This window comes from Onychomys torridus, chromosome 12, assembly GCF_903995425.1.
Source record: "Onychomys torridus chromosome 12, mOncTor1.1, whole genome shotgun sequence".
NCBI classification, from domain to species: Eukaryota; Metazoa; Chordata; class Mammalia; order Rodentia; family Cricetidae; genus Onychomys; species Onychomys torridus.
In genome coordinates, this window is record NC_050454.1 from 9,498,562 (window position 1) to 9,516,701 (window position 18,140).

Consider the following 18,140-nt stretch of genomic DNA (forward strand, 5'->3'; position numbering starts at 1 on the left):
CTAAATAGTCTTCCACTGTAACTTATCAAGGCAACAAGGAGGTTCCCAGACCTGTCTTTGCTGCTGCTGACAATCGCCTTGGAGATTTTCTCCAGGGATGTTTGTTTAGTGCAGAAAATACACCTGTATTTTCTATTTATAGTGTACAGAGCCCAAGCCCACACAGAGGAACAATCTGTGAGCTAGAACCATCAGAGCAGACTTCCTAGCTGAGGTGGAGACATTAGAATACACATGGAGGTGTCACAGCAGGGACAGCCTTTTGGAGTCATTCATAAAACCCCTCATTTAAGGTCAAGTTAAATATAAGGAAGGTGCTCTGAGGGCTCATAATCTCCACAGACAAAGCACGTCAGCAGACCCCAGCACCTTCACCCCGAAGAAAACGGTCCCAGAGGGATCCTGGATCCATCCTTGAGCAACACTATCCAGTTGAGAATAAATCCAGTTTCTCCACACCGGGAACAGCAGTAAAACAAGTCTGGACGACGGAATTTACTCTCCAAATACAAATTAAACACTGAGAAAAACCACAAGCCAGCCCCCTTGGGGCCAGCCTGATTAAAGTTACAACACGTTCCCTGCTCTACCATCTGACATTCTGCATGTGTACACACACACACACACACACACACACACACACACACACACACACACACACACGTCTTCCCCCAGCAGAGTGTGAAGACCACAGGCAGTGATCCCAGGCAGAAGCACAGAGCCCCATGCACATCAGGACCCAGAGGAAAAAGATTGGTGATAAAAGGGGAAACCAGAGAAAGTTTCCAGAAGACATTTGTCCTTAAATGATGGGCGGTATTCAAGAAAAAGATACAGATGAAAGGTGGGGCCTAAATGAGACGTCAGAGATGGAGGGGAGAATGTGGGGGGAAAGTTTAGGGGCTAGAAAACACTAGTGATGGATTGCTTGCAATAAGACATTTAAACGTGACTAATGCAGAAAATGCAGGATGGAGCCTGGAACTTCTGGCAGACTCTGGGGACCCTGGACTGCATAAGTGGGGTGGGTGGAGGACCACCACAGATTCTGGAGAATCAAGCTAGGGATCCCTTAATCTACACAAGCCCTGATAGAGAGCGACTCTGCTGAAGGTTGCAGTGATTCCATGAAGCCAGTGAAAGGAGCTGTTCCTCCCACAGCACAGGGTTCTAGGAGCCAAACCCTGCCTCTCTTGTCTCTCTTGGTTCTGCCTTGACATGCCCGGAAAGGGCAGCAGGGCTCCCCAGCACAGCAAACCAGTATTTTCCACCTCAGGTTCAGACACGCCACCAACCTCTGGACAGAAACTCACCCTGATGCAGAAGGCTTTCCTTTTTCTTAAAGTCATTTTGTTTCATTTTTTTTTAATATTGCAAAGACTGATCTAGGAAACAAATACATTTCAAAAAAAAAAAAAAAGAAAAGAAAAGCCATTACTATACATAACAAATAAAGGCCGGAGGTTACTGATTGTGGCAATTTAGGAACACTGGGGGGGGGGGGGGCTCTCCAGTTCACAGAAATTGGGGGAAAATGTAGTCCACATGGCATATGAAGTGCAGATAGCTTGATTTCAGCATGCAGGCAGTTGCTGACTGTGCACTGCTAGGCCTTGCATGGTGCCGGCCTGCCCAGGAGCCAGCTCAGGAAGCACCGCCCAGAAGTGGGGTGATAGGACCAAGTTTGGGGAGAAAGGAAAGGATGGGGCCAACTATCCACTCACGTCCCTCTGTTGGAGGGCAGCGGAGTCTCCCAGGCAACCCAGACCCATCTGAAATAAATCCACAGACATGACAGAGAGACTCAATCAATATTCTAGTGAGAAAGACTAAAATGCCAATTCCATTTCTTTCTCTTCCTTTATTCGATTAACAAAAGCAGGCTGGTAAATAAATGGTGGACGCTAAAGATTTCTAAAGTGCTAAATGGTTCAGAGAAAAGAACATTGCGGCAGACGCCAAAAGGCGGAATATAGTTCCTACTCTGGGTGGGCACACAAGCAACTCTGGGCAAGCTATCAGACCTCCTTCAGCTCCCCCTCTGTGATATACCTTGGCATACACCACACGGACATTCCACTTCAGGGCTCTACCTCCATGTACCTGTTAACCGCATTTTGCAGAATAATTTGTAGCAAGTCATAAGCAGGCCAGAAGCCTGGAGGAAAACATACTCCAGGTGAACTGGAATTGGAAATCCCGTGAGGAGGCTCAAAGTGGCATCTTCAGAGACACGAAGTTCTCTCCCCTCCCCCTCCAAGGAATAAGATTGCTTTTTCATATTCATGCTAACTGGAATGATGGAAACAGCAGTGAGGCTTAAGCCTAAGACTGTAGAGAGCAAGTCAAGTCCTAAGTGAATATGCATTGTTTGCTATCAGCTGGCCATGTCAAAGATGGAGGCCCCAAGTCCATGGGAACCTGGTCAAGCATCCCCCCACCTGGATCTGGTTTGGAATTGACAAAGCTTTCCTCTGGTCTAAGCGCAAGTACAAGTGTTTAAAAGTGATTGATCAGTGTGTGCAAGACTAGAAACGTCAGCTGCCTCTTCGCAGATGTTTATACCCGAGACTGCTGCTTACAGAGACGAGCTAACTCCTCCCTGTACCACAGAGAGCAAGCTCACTGAGGTTCTGGGTTGCTGCACAGTTGGAGCCACTCCATCAGAATGTGTACGACCCACCTGACCCCAGGTTTTCTGAGCACAGATCTGTCCTTTCTTCAGACCCTGGACACACCAGTCAAATTTCTAGACACAAGTCCTGCATGATACGGTATAGGATCTTTTTTTTTTTTAATTTTTCAAAAATTTTCCCAAAGCTGTTGTGTAGTTATACAATTTGCCTCTGAGAAAGCATCCCTAGAAGTGCTTCTCAAAGATTAAGTAGTTGTTTGGAAAGAAGACTGAAGAGTTAAGGAGTCCAGCTTCAAGATAGTACAGTGGTTGAGTTATGTCCAGCAACAAGGTTGATGCCCAGCCCTAACCCTCTCCATCCCCTCCCATCTGTAAGTGTGATATTCTTAGCAAACAATCTTTATAGAAATGATCAAGCCACAAAGAATTGATAAAAGTTAAAAGTTTAAAAAAATCAAAAAAGAAAGAAAGAAATGATCAAGGTAAGATGTAGGCATACTAAACTAAGAAAGGCTGAAAATTCAGTGATTTGCAATATAAAGGGGGGGATTTTGCACACTGAGGGGAAGAAGCTAACTTGGTCCACTGGGAATGCTACCACAAAATACACAACCACAAAATGCTTTATAAACACACATGCACCACTTCCAGCTTGGAGGCTGGACAGTCCAGTACCAAGGCGTTGGCAGATTTATGAGAGCAGCCTGGGAAGGGTGAGCTACCTCTAATCAGTGCTTTTTGCTGGATTTCGACATAATGGGAGGTAAAACAAGCTCCTTAGGGCCCCTTTTATACAGACCCTCATTCCACTCACAATAAATGGAGTCTCATGACCCAGCACTGACAGAGTGCCTCTTTAAGATGCACTGGGTTTGAGATTTCAGCGTAAGAACATAGAAGATGCAGCCAGCAACAATGAGATCACACAAAGTCCACATGAGGATGGAGGAAAGGCTGAAGTGGCACAGCTGTGAGGTAAGGACTGCCACAGACTGTCTGTGACCAGGCCAGAAAAGGAAGCAACCAGTCTTGTCCGAAGTCTCCAGAAGAAGGAGCTTGCCATTTCTTGACTTCAGCCTTCTTGATACCAAATCTGTGAGAAAAAGAGCACATCAGTGATTCCAGCATTCCTGAAGCTGAGGGGAACCAATGCACATTCATGCATGGACTGGCGAGAGTCTTCTGAGCAGGAACGAGGAAGCACAAACACTAATCTTGAATCAGAGGTGAGGTTAGAAAGTAGTTTAGTTTTTTACCTTTTTAATTTGTTCTTAGTGTCATGAAATATTTACTAGGTGCTAAATACTTTCAAAAGTTGTGCTAGGCCCTAAGGAGGCAAAGATAAGGAGGACATAGTTTCTGTATGTCATGGCCCCACCAAAAAGGCCTGGATTAAAATTTTAATCCTAATGGTGATTGTATTAGGAGCCTCAGGAAGGAGCCTTCATGGAGGGATTAGTGCCTAAACAAGAGAGACAGAGAGTACCCTTCAGGTACTCTCCCTTAAGGCATGAAAGAACACAGCAAAAATGATCGCCACTGAGCCAGGAAATGGGCCTTCACCTGACATTAAATCCCTTGGTGCCCTGACCTTGGATCTCTCAGCCCCCAGCACTGTGAGATATAAATATCGGTTGTCTAGCCTCCCCACCCCAACCCCCGGTGTGACAGCTGGCAGCTGTAAGAGTTCTTAAAATGCCATTCTATAACCTCTCCCGTACAGCATCCCCAGCCTTCCAGAGCATTCTCACATCGCTGGCTTTCATTCCCATAGCAACCAAGGAGGCAGTACAGAGTCAAGGGGGCTGAAAGGAAGCCCAGAGGTTACAACAAGTTGGCAGCTCAGCCAAGGTTCACTCTCCAGAACCCAGGCTGCCAGCACCCTCCCGTTCCAGAGTTCTGGAGTTTCTCTTGAAACACATAATACAAGGGTTTCTAGGAACATGTTTAACAGAAGCCAACACAATACATCCCAGTTCCAAGGATGAAGGTTCTGCTGGATGGAGAAAAGGAGCAGGAGCTGCCTGCCTTCCCCTAAGGAGCATTCGTGAAGGACAAAGACAACTTCACCCCATGCGCTGGACTCCCAGACTTAAGGACCAAGTGAGACCTGAAACTGGAGGTATACATAGGTGTGATGGAGCTCAGAGAGCAAATATGGCCTACAAGTCTGTTCTGCATGGCACCCACCCATCCTTCCAGCCATCCCATCATTCCTCTCGGCTTAATGTATGCTGTCTATGTCTGCCACCTTTGGGAAGTTACTGATAGGAATAGTGATGTGATCAATTTGGAGTATGACCCTTGGGTACCAATGGACTTTTCCTCAAATATCATAATTAACTGTTCACGTCTGAAGCTCAAATAATTAGATTTTTAATTTTTCTGTGTTAATATAAATAATATTAATTCTTTATATCATTTACAATGTATGAATTTTAATTACATAAGTACTTATTCTGATAGAACATTTTAATTTTTTTCTTCATTCTTTTTCTTTATTTCTTTTATTTATTTATTTTTCTTTATTAAGAAATTTTCTACTCCTCATGCTATCCACAGACCCCACCCCTCCAGAAAACTGAGAATAAGTCTTCCTCAAGACCCAGTTATACCACTCTTGGGCATATATCCAAGGAATGCTCAATCTTACCACAAGGACACATGCTCAACTGTGTTCATAGCAGCATTATTTGTAATAGCCAGAACCTGGAAACAACCTAGATGCCCCTCAACTGAAGAATGGATAAAGAGAATATGGCACATATACACAATGGAGTACTACTCTGCAGTAAAAAAACAATGATATCAGGAAATGTGCAAGCAAATGGATGGATCTAGAAAAATATCATCTTGAGTGAAGTAACCCAGACTCAGAAGGACAAGCATAGTATGTACTCACTCATAAGTGGATAATAAATGGGAGGGAAGGGATGGCCAGATTGCAACCCACAACTCCAGAGAGGCTAGCTAACCGACAAAGACCCTACGAGGGACACATGGATGACCCTGTGAAGGAGAAGTGGAGGAGATCTAAATAATCAGATTTTAAAAAGCAACTGCAGCAGTTAGAAAGACGGCTCAGCCTACTGCAGAGGACTCTCTGATGGTTCAAAGCCACGGTAACCCCAATTCCAGAGGATCCCATGCCTTGACCTGCAGTCACCTGAACTTAAAGTCATCCAAGCACACCATATACACACAACATAAATAAATAAATCTCTTTTTAAAGAGAGAGAGAAAAAAAAATGAACAAACAACAGGACCGAGAAGATGAGCAGCAGGTAAGAGCACCTGCTGCTCTTGCAGAAGACCCAAGTCAGTTCCCAGCACCTACATTGGGTGGCTCACAACAACCTATAATTCAGGCTCCTGTACTCATGACCACATACCCACACACACAGTCACACACACACACACACACACACACACACACACACACACACATACACACAGTCACACACACACACACACACACGCACACACACACATACACACACACACACACACACACACACATGCGCACACACACACACATACACACACACATACATACACACACACATACACACACACACATACACACACACACACACACACACACACACACACACACATTAAAAGTAAATCTTAAAACTAAAAGCAACCGTGGAACCAAAAGTGGGAGACCAAGGTACAAGGGGCATGAGTTCATGACCGACCCAGGCTACATATATAGCAAGAGCTTGTATCTAAATAAGGCAACGGCAAATTTTTTTAAAGTTTTTTAATTATTATGATTTTTATATGACTGTTTTACCTGCATGTATATCTAGGCATCATATACATGCCTAGTACCCAGAGATGCCAGAAGAGAGCATCAGATCCCCTAGAGCAAAAATTACAGCTTGTTTTGAAACACCATGTGGGTGCTGGGAATTGAACCTCTGAAAAAGCAACAAGTACTTTTAACCACTAGCCATCTCTCCAGCCCCAACTGCAAACTTTATATATACTAAAACTGCAATGTAAAAGTGAGAGCAAGATCTACCTTTCACTGAAAATGGACTGGAGAAATGGCTCATTGGTTAGGAGATCTTACTGTTCTTGCAGAGGACCAGGTTCAGTTCCCAGGACCCACATTAGGCAGCTCACATCTGTAACTCCAGTCCCAGGGCATCTGGCGCCCTCTTCTGGCCTCCACAGGCACCTGCATGAGTGTGGTGCACATACACACACACAGACATACACAAATACACACAACTAAAAATAAATACTTTTTAAAAACTGAAAACATTACTAGCATTCTGTTCAATTTGCTAGAATTAAAAACAAAAACAAAAATAAAAAAACAAGGAGTAATCCCTCTTTCTCTGATTAAGAAGAGAACGGACGCAAACGGTAAAGGAATATAAATCTCTCCCCTGAACCTGGCTCCTAACTGATTCCTTTTGCCAGATCTTCTATGGTAAAAGCACTTCTTGACATGCATGCACGCATGAGCACACACAAACACATTTAACTCTAAATTATAGAGTAATTTCTTTTTTCCAGGTGGCCAGGCCATCAATGAATTCTCGATTAACTAAATTGTTTTGCCTGTCCATGAAGACTGCTTGTTTTTTGAGGCATGGTCACGTGAAACATAGGCTAGAAAAACAATCTGTTCTAGTGCCAGGCATTAGGTAACTTGGGAGAGAAGCGAGCCATTATCTCTGGAAGAGTTAATTGGCCTGCTGCATGGCTGTGCTCCCTGACTACCTCTTACCTCCTGCATCGGACACTCAGCAATAGACATCAAGTCCCATGTGAAAACAGGCTGCACATTCTCCTTCCTCCCAGAAGGGAGAGGAAATGAAGAGAGAATGGAGAGGGCTGCTTCTCCTCTCCCTGCCTTTCGTGCACACAGACGGCCCAAAGCCTCAGGTTGGAGGAAAGTAATAAACCCAGAAAACACCCCATAACAGGTTACAAAATGACCAACTTTCAAACATGGCCTCATGACCAGTGGAAGGAGCCTATAGTAAGAAAAGACAGACAGTTCAGGCAACAGACAGCAGATCTATGTCTTTCTCCAAATACAGATACACCAAGCCCAACAGAAACAGTCTCTCTGCTGAGAAGGCCTGTGAAGGCCCACTAGCCTGAGGCTGATGCACAATAGCGGGCCTCCCACCACACCCCGCTGCACCCCCCTCCCCCGTCCACACTGACAGGCAGCATTTTGTCAGGACCTAACTAATCTGAGCAAGCAGGTCACTCTGGCTCATAAGCTGGGGTGGGTGGGGCTCAGAGTGCAGAACAGTGTTGTTTTCATTTTATTCCCCCGAAAGTGGGGGAGGGGTGTGCCAAAACACTGGACCAACAGCTGCTCTAGCTGAAGGGCCTTAGGTTCTAATCAGTGAACAGATTTAGATGAGCAGATAACTGTGGCAGATCACAGATTCTCTGAGAACGCTCCCTTCAAAGGGCAGAGGCTAAGTTCTCTGCGCTCTGGGACCAGAGTAGGTAGGCTCTGTGACTGCCTGAGGGACAGAGTAATATGGAGGTGTCCCAGGCTCCAGACTCAAGAAACTGGCAGATTCTATTAGCCTACATACTAGACACAGAAATCCTGAACTAGGCTGCTGTGCTGTAAGAGGCCACGGCAAAAGGTGGAAAAGGAAGGAGATTGGACCCCTGGAGGACAGAGATGTCTGGCCAGTCCCACCAGAGGAGAGTAATTACTGGCCATCCATCCCTGTGTCTGGATAAATGCCTGACCCACAGAATCACTAGGTCATGGGCTGGTTTTTAGGCAGTAACTCCACCGGGACTTGATATATTCAAGGCCTTTGTTATTATTTCAACCTTAAACGGCCCAAAGTCTTGTATGTTGATAGTTTGGTCCCCGGCTGCAGACACTAGTTGGAGATGTGGGAAAACTTTAAGAAGTGCAGTCTGGTAGGAGGTGGAAGGAAGGTGGGTCATAAGAGCACACCTCTCCCTGAAAGAGCTCCCAGAATCCCAGATGCTAGCTCCCTCCTCCCTCTCCCCCTTCACATCTGTCTCTACTTCTGTGTATCTCCAAGCTGCCATGCCTTTTCTCCCACCATGTGCTTCTGGCATGATGCTGCCCACAGCAATGGGGACATGTGACTGTAGACTGGCGTCTCCATGAAAATGAGCAGGACTTTGCTCCTTGGTCTCAGGGATTCCGTCACTGGCGCATAACTCTGAGTACCACAGCCTTCTAGCCCCAACAACTCTCCTCCTGTGATCTCCTGCCTCTCTGTGGCTCCCCACCTCTTAGCCCACCCTCACTCAGGCAGCCAAGTTCTGAAGTTAGCAGGGCTGGACACATGGTTTCACTGCTGAGCTCTTCAGGATCGACCTTTCCTTTGGACTTGAAGCAGGCAAGAGGCAGCGGGAGCAGACAAAGAAAAATCTCTGAAAAGGGAGTCAAAGCAATGTGCACAAAAACCAGGAAAGGATGGAAATGGAGGACCAGGGTCTCACCTGACTTGTCTGAACAATGCCAGCTCTCTACCCATGAGATTTCAGTGGCAAGAAACCAATACATTCCTGGTGTTTATGTTGGGATTTCAAGAAATGTGCTGCTCCTAAAACTACTTGCCAGTTAATAGAAAGGAATGATCAGGAGTCCTTGTTTGTCTTTTCCTACTCCTAATTATTTAATCATCTGTAGAAAAGAATCATGGGAGAGGGCTGTAGACGCAATGTGACGCAAGGCCCTGGGTTCAATCCTCAGCTCAAAAAAAAAAAAAACAAAACAAAACAAAACAAACAGACGCAATGTGAAAATACATTAAGGCCTGACTTTCTGGTCTTTAAAATGAAAGGCTGTTCCATGCTGTGTCTAGGGAAGCCACACATGTGAGGCTTGTCAGTGCAACTCCCTCATGCTGTTCCCTGCCACAGGCAACACAGGAGGAAGCTGATGCAGCAGAGTGGCCGTGAATGGATAGATAAGCCAACTGCTACCCGAGCATCACATGACTTGATGACGGAACCATTGACGGAACCAATGAAATGCATGTGAGGACAATGCCACTCACTGAAACTATATCCAGGAAATAAAACACCAAGTGGTTGCCCAGGCTACACACTCACTGTAGAAACACACACACACCACATTTCAGGATGAAATGGGAGTGAGAAATGTGTTGGGACTGGGTGCTGGAGGAGCGAGAGACAGAGTGTAGTCAATCAGCCCAGAACTTGGAGTCACCTCCAGCTCAGATCTCAAGCACTGAGTAACTCTATCTTCTATATCCTTAGAATGGACTCTAAGCACAACTAGTCAGAGCCCCCTAATATATGGTTAAGCCTACCAGGTGCCAATCAAAGTTGGGATTCCTGACTGGGGCAAAGGAGAGTAAAGGGCTGTGTGTATAGTTCAGTACTACAGTGCTTGCCTCGCGCGCACACATTCTCGATGGAACGTGCCAGCTGCCTACACTCTCACTAGTCTCTCTATGCTACAAGCCTGACTTGGCCTTGAACTTGAAGCTGTGTCCAGTTTCACAGGAAGGGGAGGTGCCTGCAACAGAGGCCATCAGCGAGCCTATTAAAGCCTGAGCAGAGGAAAGCAGCCTGACGCTGACATTAAAGAGAGAGAAACCCCACGGTCTACCACCTGCTGGAGTAAGCTATGCTAGGGATGTGAACTGCAGGAGAGTCGGGAAGTGAGAGAACTTGGGGGCCTTCCTGTATGTCAGTATCACACAGGACAATTCTCAGAGGGAAATAAATTGTACGTCTACACCGTTTGGACGGACCGTGCTAAAAGGTAAAGCCAAGGGTCCAGCGGTTCATCAGAAAGGCTATTATAATACTGGTCATTAAAAATCATCCCCCAAAAAATCATACTGGTGCTTCGGACTCAGGACTGTAACTGTTTAGATACACAAAGCTCCACATAGTCACATGAAAGGTGGAAATAATGTCTGGGAAAGCAGGGGCTGACTCTATCACATCTATATGCCACCTATCTTCTACCCACGCTGACAATCAGCCATCATGAAAAGCTACAAATATTCTGAATATAAACACACTTTAAAATGATGGTTACTGGACAGTTGAGAATAATTACTGCAAAGGTGAAAAACAAAAACTTGTGGGGCTGGAGAGATAGTTCAGGGGTTTAAGAGCACTTGTTGCTCTTCCAGAGTACTTAGGGTCCATTCCCAGTCCCACATGGTAGCTCGCAACTGTCTGTAACTCCAGTTCCAGCGGCTCCAACTCCACTTCTGCCTTCCAAGGCCAACAGGCTTGCATGTGGCATACAGACATGCATACAGGCAAAACACCTATGCATATAAAATAAAAATATTTTTTTAATGAAAACCTTCATTACTGTAAAGCACATACCTCAGTTTTCAACGTCCCCCTTAAATATAAACCATATGCTAGGCACTGCACAGGGTGCTGGGATACAAAAGGAAACAAGACCATAGAACTAACGTACATGGGGATCACATTCCTAATAACAAAATGACTATCAGACATAGATATCAGAGGGGAAATAAAGAAAGAAGCTCCAACCTTACCCCAGGGAAGCAGACCTCAGGAATAAGGAGATGGAGGAGGCAAAGACAGTGTGTTCAAGGTGTACACTCCTGAGCAAGACCAGAGGGTCAGCTCAAGGCCATCTTCTCAGTTACTAGTGAGCTCCATGCGAGCCTAAGCTACTATGTGCAATTCTGTCTCAAAGAAACAAAACAAAGTGTTAAGACTGTCAGGCTGAAGGAACACAAAGGAATCCAGAACAGGGGACATGAAAGGGCAGAGACTTGGTGAGTGGACAGATGAGCAAAGGTAAAAGCATCCTTAGAGACTGGTTCATAGGCTGGGGCTGGAAAAATTACTCCTTGGTTGAGAGTGATTACTCCTCCTGTGGAGGACTGGAGTTCAGTTCTCAGCATCCATGCTGAGCAACTCAAAACTGTCAGTGACTCCAGCTCAAGGGGATCTGACTCGAGGGTACCCACCCAGGAGGCACACACACACACACACACACACACACAAACACACACACACACACACACACTATTTTCTCAGACTGAGAGGCCTTTTCTTGCTGTAGCCTCAACCTCCTGAGTGCAGGGACTACCCACCCAGCTGCAGATCATTTTAAGTTAATGATCCTGGGAGCCACGGCAACAGAGGGCAGACACACTGGAGGCAAAACCATCCATTAAAAAAGCCACTGAAGTTAGAGAGCCTCATTACTAATCAGGAACGTACCAGCAGTAGCTTATGGGTAGGCAAGTCTGTGGAGCGTTTTATTGATAAATGACTGATGTGAGAAGGCCTAGCCCACTGTGCACAGTGCTACCTACCCATGTCCAGGTTCTACAAGAAGGCAAGTTGAGTGAGCCCTGAGGAACAAGCCGTAAGCGGCATTCTCCCATGGTCTCTGCTTCTGTTTCTGCCTCCACGTTCCTGCCTTGACTTTCTGTCCTGACTTCCACCCAGCTACAGATCATTCTTTGTTAAGATTTATTTATTTGTTCATTATGCATAGAGTGTTCTGCCGGTATGTATGCTTACACGCCAGAAGAGAGCACCAGATCTCATTACAGATGGTTGTGAGCCACCATGTAGTTGCTGGGAATTGAACTCAGGACCTCAAGAAAGAGCAGTCAGAGCTCTTAACCACTCTGAGCCATCTCTCCAGCCCACTACAGATCATTTTAAATTAATAATCATGGGAACTGTGGCAGCAGATGTCTGACATACTGGAAACAAATCTGTTAGGAAGGCTACTAACTCTCATAGAAGGTTCAAAAGACTCATTACTAATCAGAAGCTTAACAGCAGAAACTTATGGGTAATATTGGTAGATTCTCAATGCTGGCTTCTAGTCAGGTCTGTGGTTGGGGAAGGAGATGGGGACATCACAAATGAATCATTAATTCTCCTGACAACCCCTCTTCAGAGTCACTGAAGCTGATATTTCCCCCACCAACCTCTCCATGTGTCCATCTGTCTCTAATGGTGTCCAGAGTATCTCTTCCTCCTCTGGCTTTGTTGGGTCTAGGGTGCCTGACAGCCTCTGGGATGGGAAAGGTAACATGCTGGCAGTTTCTGTGCACTGTGGCCTGTGGCCATCTCTCCAGCTCTTGCATTTTCTCTATTTTGTGTTTTTCTTTATTAAGTACCTCACCACATTGGAGGAGGGCTTTGCATATGGATGATTTACAAAGAATGGCCACAGTTACCCAAGCACCTCTAATCTGTTGAGTCTAGCTTCATAGCACCTAGTATTTAGAAGAGATCCAGCTTCCTGACAATGCTGGCTGGCTGGCTGGATGGATGGATGGATGGATGGATGGATGGATGGGTGGATGGATGGGTGGATGGATGGGTGGATGGATGGGTGGATGGGTGGATGGGTGGATGGGTGGATGGGTGGATGGGTGGGTGGGTGGATGGGTGGGTGGGTGGATGGGTGGGTGGGTTGATGGGTGGATGGGTGGAAAATATGGTGAGATATTTAATGAAAGAAAGAAAAACAAAAATAGAGAAAATGCAAGAACTGGAGAGAGACGGCTCAGCAATATAAGCACTGACTGCTCTTCTGGAGAACCTGGGTTCCATTCCCAGCACCCACAAGGCAGCTTAATATGGGCTTTAGCTCCAGTTCCAGAGTATCTGACGCCCTCTTTTGGCCCCCCGCAGGCACCACATGCACAATGGTACGCCATGATACATGTAAGAACAATACCCATACACATCAAATAAAAAATAAATAAATCTTTTTTAAAAGGAAGTGAAAATGCAAATTAGAATTACCATATGGATGTGTCAAGAGAGGACTGTAAGTATCTAAAGCTCGAACTGCTGCTGTTGTGGAGGTGGTTACAGAAAAACCGTGGGTGGATTGTAAATGTTTAATTTTTTCATTAAATTTGCTGTTGATATAGCAATCATACACAAAGAGAAAATATTTTTGTTTCACCGAAATCTGGAATGAAAATGGAAATGGAACAAATATACATTCATATACTTTATGGGTACACAAATAGAATACTAAAATAAACTTCAAGAGACAACCAAATGATTAAACATTAAAGCTGACTTTCCCTCTGTACATAGCTATTAAAGAGTAATTAAGACTTTCCACTGAGTTAAGCAAACCACTTGCCTAACAAAGTTGCCATAATCGTGTGAAAATGAGGCAGATGGAACGGAATGAGATGCAAATGGGGCACAGTCCCCACCCGGACTTACGGTCTGCATTCTGTCAGCGATTCTTCCCCGGAGAAGGACATGTGGCTACATGGATTGATGTCTAATGTGTTGCCGGAGCCCACCAAGCCAGCAATAGGAGTAGACACCCTCCTAACAAGGAGGCTGGTGACATGGGGCCCAGTCCTGGCTCTCCCGGTGACTGGCTACCTTCTCCTACACAAGCCATTGAATGCTCCGCCATTTTCCCTGGCCGGTAAAGTTAAAGGGCCCTGTTCCGATGTGTGGTGTCCTCTACCACTAGTGACAATCAGCCCACTGGAAAGGGGTGGTTTGGCATCACTCCCAGCTGCTCCCCAGGCACTGCCAGCTCAACACTTCCCCCTCCTACTGAAACCTGCTTCTTGATAACCACACTCCTCTTCTGGGGACAAGTCTACCACATGGTCTGGGGCCCAAGAGAAACCTGGCTGCCGTCCTGAGTTTCTACTTCTCCTAAACATCAACTCTGCTCACTTTTGTCTTCTACTTATCGCCTGGATCTGCTCCATTTTCTCCATAATTGTAGGCTCTTACTGTCTCTTTCCTCAACTAGGGCAACACATGCCTACTGTGTGTTCCATGTACTGTACTCACCCTATTCCCAACCACAGCTCTGTGGTGTCCCAGAAAAGCATGTCTTTTGCTGAAATCTTTGCACAGACATTGCTATCAGGATACTGCCCTATATCCCAGTCTGGTGCACAAGGCTCTTGCTTCCTGTTCCTTTGTCTCACTTCCCCATGCACCCCACCATCGCCCACAGGCCTTGTGGCTTTTGAATGTGTCTTCTAAGGAGAATGTTCTTTCTTTGAGTCTCCTTACTTGATCTGGTGATTTTCTACCATTCACTGGTCATTCAGGCTCTAGATTCCTCTCCCTCAGGACCTAACATTGGAGAAACTGATTAAAATGGCTCAAATGTCCAATGTCCTTGGCATGCTCACAGGTGCTAATACTTTCTTCCTTAGCTAGCAGTGGTATGTGGGGAAGTTGTGGGACCTTTAGGGAAGGAGGCACAGCTAGTGAGGTGTGTCAATGACGAGAGACCTTAACGGTTATTTATAGCCTGGCCATTTCTGCTTCCCGCTCTGCCGGGACATGAGATGCAGTGGCTGCTGGCTCTCAACACGCCAGTTGCCATGGCTTCCCCACATGATGGGCTGGCCCCTCTCCAATTCTTCCTCCCTGAAGTCACTTCCGTCAGCAATTTTGTCCCTGATGAAGACCTCTTCTGAGTCTTTGCAGCAGGTTGACATTTATTCCTCAAACTGAGGGGATCTCCAGGATCCAGAGCAAAATCTATGGTGAATGGTCACTGCTTGTTTATGGATGACACCATGAAGGGAGGAGGAGGAGAAGGGGATAAAAGGCAAGATCTTACATACGCTCAAGACCTTATCCTACTGTGTTCCCAGAACCCTGAGGGCTGCATATGGGCCTTTATGAGACAGACTTTCTCAATTTTCTAACTGAGGAGATGGAATAAATCCCCACAGATAATCATAGCTATTCTTTTGCATCAAGCATGATTACTTTCCAATCATTCCAGAAGGTCATAAGCATCAGTAAAGGAATATTTGTAACTATCAAGGTCATAATCTTCAAAAAAAAAAAAAAAAAAAAGAAGGGAATAAACCTTCAAAGCAAAGATAACTGATAGTCATCCTAAGATCAGAATCATTTCAAATCAGCGGTCCTTTGTGAAGAGGGCCATGTGCATGCTCTGTAACACCTGAACCAGCATCATCTGAGGAACGACTTCACACTACTCCCTCTTCCCTAAGCTCTGCCCCTTCCAAAGGCCCGCTCACCTATGAGATGTCCCTAGCCATCTATATCAGGGGCTCACTGTCTTCCCACAAGACTCCATACAGGTGTCTTCCCATGAAACTCAAATACATGCTGTGTGTGTCCTCATATATTGTGTGTTGTGTGTGTGCACATCAGCTCCTGTTACAACACTTACCATAGTTACTCAGTGTTTGCTCAAGACCTCTATCTCAAACTCCTAGAGATGTGTCTGTATTAAAAAGGAGAGTAATTAACCACTGAGTGACACCATAACTACTCAGACTTGAGATGGGGGTGAGGGATCTGGTCAATCCACCAGCAAGTACACAAGACTGATGCTCATGTTTTACACTTCTTTCTCTCCAGAAGTTGTCATGTCTAAGATCTCGAGTTTATGTTTCTTGCCAAAACTCTGAAGGGCAAAGATACAAGTTCCTGAAAATTTGGGGCTCCCAAATAGATAATGACTCCCTGCCATAAACTGGATATCAAATGTGGCCCCAAAGGCCAGTGTGGAAAAACCTGTATCACTATAGGAAACTTCTCGAATCTTTAAGAAGGCATTTAGAACAATGGAGACATACCTCTGAGGGTTGATTAGAATCCCAAGCCCTGTCTGTCTCACTTTATTTCTTGTATGCTGGGAGGGGACCAGGCTCCCCCACAATGTGCTCCCACCCATTGTACTGCGCCACCACAGGCCCAAGTCAACAGAATCAAATGGCTGTGAACTGAAGCCTCTGATGGCTCAGAACCGGAGTGATCAAGGAAAAAAAAAAGCCTTTCTTCCCTTAAGTTGATTAGTCCAGACATTAGGTCACAATAACAGAAAGCCAGTTAAAACACACACACACACACACACACACACACACACACACACACACACACACACATATTCACATACACACGCATGCAGGCAGGCATGCAGACATGCACATGCCCCTTTCACATCACAGCTAGAAACAAATCAATGTACCATGTACTTCTAACACAGGAGAAGTCCTGGGCAAAGTCCTGGGCCCACTGAGATCTGCCCCTGCACAAAGTCCCCAAACAGTTTCCCCTCATTCTTCCCAACACCCGGAATGAAGACCGTGAACTAAATGATTTCAAAAGGCTTTTTGACTCTGTGGTGTATTGTCTACTTCTAACTCCTCTTCCCCTAGGCAAATTCAGTGGCAAGACTAAGTCATTTAAAAAATGGACACAGATGAACGCCTTTATAGACCTCTCTCCCCTTAGTGAGAAAATTGGACAAGAAATAAAAAGCTTAGCAATTTCTTTGGTATCAAGGCTTTGCCTGCTGCCATCTACAGAACAGACTAATTCAGCTGCACCTCCTGCTCTAGTCTGCCCTTTCAAGGAAAAAAAAAAAAAAACTTATTTATCACAGCATTTAAAACCTCCATTAAGTGAGGGCTTTGAATGTCTGGGTTTATAGGAGCCACGTCTACGGCCTCCCTGTGAAAACCCAGTTGCTGGTTCCATACTGCTCACATGGTGGACACTGGGTTTAAGAGCAGAATTCTAAACAAACCCCCTTCTCCTCAAAAGACAGACGTGCAGAAGCAGCAGCTCTCTATCTGCAGGACTCCCAGGTACCCGAATTCCAGTGTGGGGGCTGAATGCATAGATGTCAACAATGCACTAGGAGTTGGCAGGTGGGGGTGGGGCGCACAGGAGTCTCTCTTTGCTTCCAAGTATTTAGTAGAAATACTTCTATGTCCTGTCCTATACCCTGAAGGTTCTAATGTTCCCTTCCCAGGCATACCCCACTGGGACACAGGGTACATGGAACACTTCCTAGGCTGAAGCCACTAACACCAGAGCTGGCCAGCACCAACAGCCTTAACCAAGGTCTCCAAGAGGGCCAACAGATGGTGAGGGGTAAGGTGCTCTGTTGTTCTCAGTACTGGCCAAGGTGGAAGGCACCTGAGCAAGCAGAGTTGAAACAAATCTCTCTTAGGCCTCAGAAAGGCCGGCCTTCCTTCCTTCTTTCTTTCCTTCCTTCCTTCCTTCCTTCCTTCCTTCCTCCCTTCCTCCCTTCCCTCCCTCCCTCCCTCCCTCCCTCCCTTCCTTCCTTCCTTCAAGTCTCCCTCTCCATCTATTGCCTCTGTCTAGTCCTTTAGCAGCATACTCATTTCTGCTAGAAAGCCAGACTGGAGGCGCTGTGCCAAGCGCAGCTCAGAAAAGGGACGTCAGTCATCACGTGGAGGGCCCGAAACAGCAGCAGGAAGGGCTTTGGGAAGCAAAGACAGAATTCCTAACTCATCAACCCTGAGGAGCTTCCGACGTTCAGAGACACTGCTCCCAAAGCAAGTAAATCTTTAATTGATTAATGTCATAAACAATTAAAACCGGTTTTCACTGCACAGACTACCCACAGCAAGAAAGACTCAAACTTCCTCTTAAATCCACAAAACAGTCAGCATTTGGCCCCAGGCCAAATTCTTCACATGCCAAATCTTTCATCAGAGAATGGAGAAGAATGTGAAGA

The 18,140-nt window shown here is 45.8% G+C and overlaps 1 protein-coding gene across 2 annotated transcripts in view; it reads right to left on the bottom strand.

Moving 5' to 3' along the window:
• Positions 1–18,140, bottom strand: part of Mb21d2 (Mab-21 domain containing 2) — a 109,542-nt gene that overhangs the window by 58,178 nt on the left and 33,224 nt on the right. Inside the window, exon 1 of one of the 2 annotated variants that reach the window (XM_036204002.1) lies at positions 13,853–14,062. The exons of the other annotated variant lie outside the window; for it this stretch is intronic. The gene's annotated coding sequence lies outside the window, so the exon portion shown is untranslated. Of the gene's footprint in view, positions 1–13,852; positions 14,063–18,140 lie in introns of those variants that run through there. 2 annotated transcript variants of the gene reach the window in all.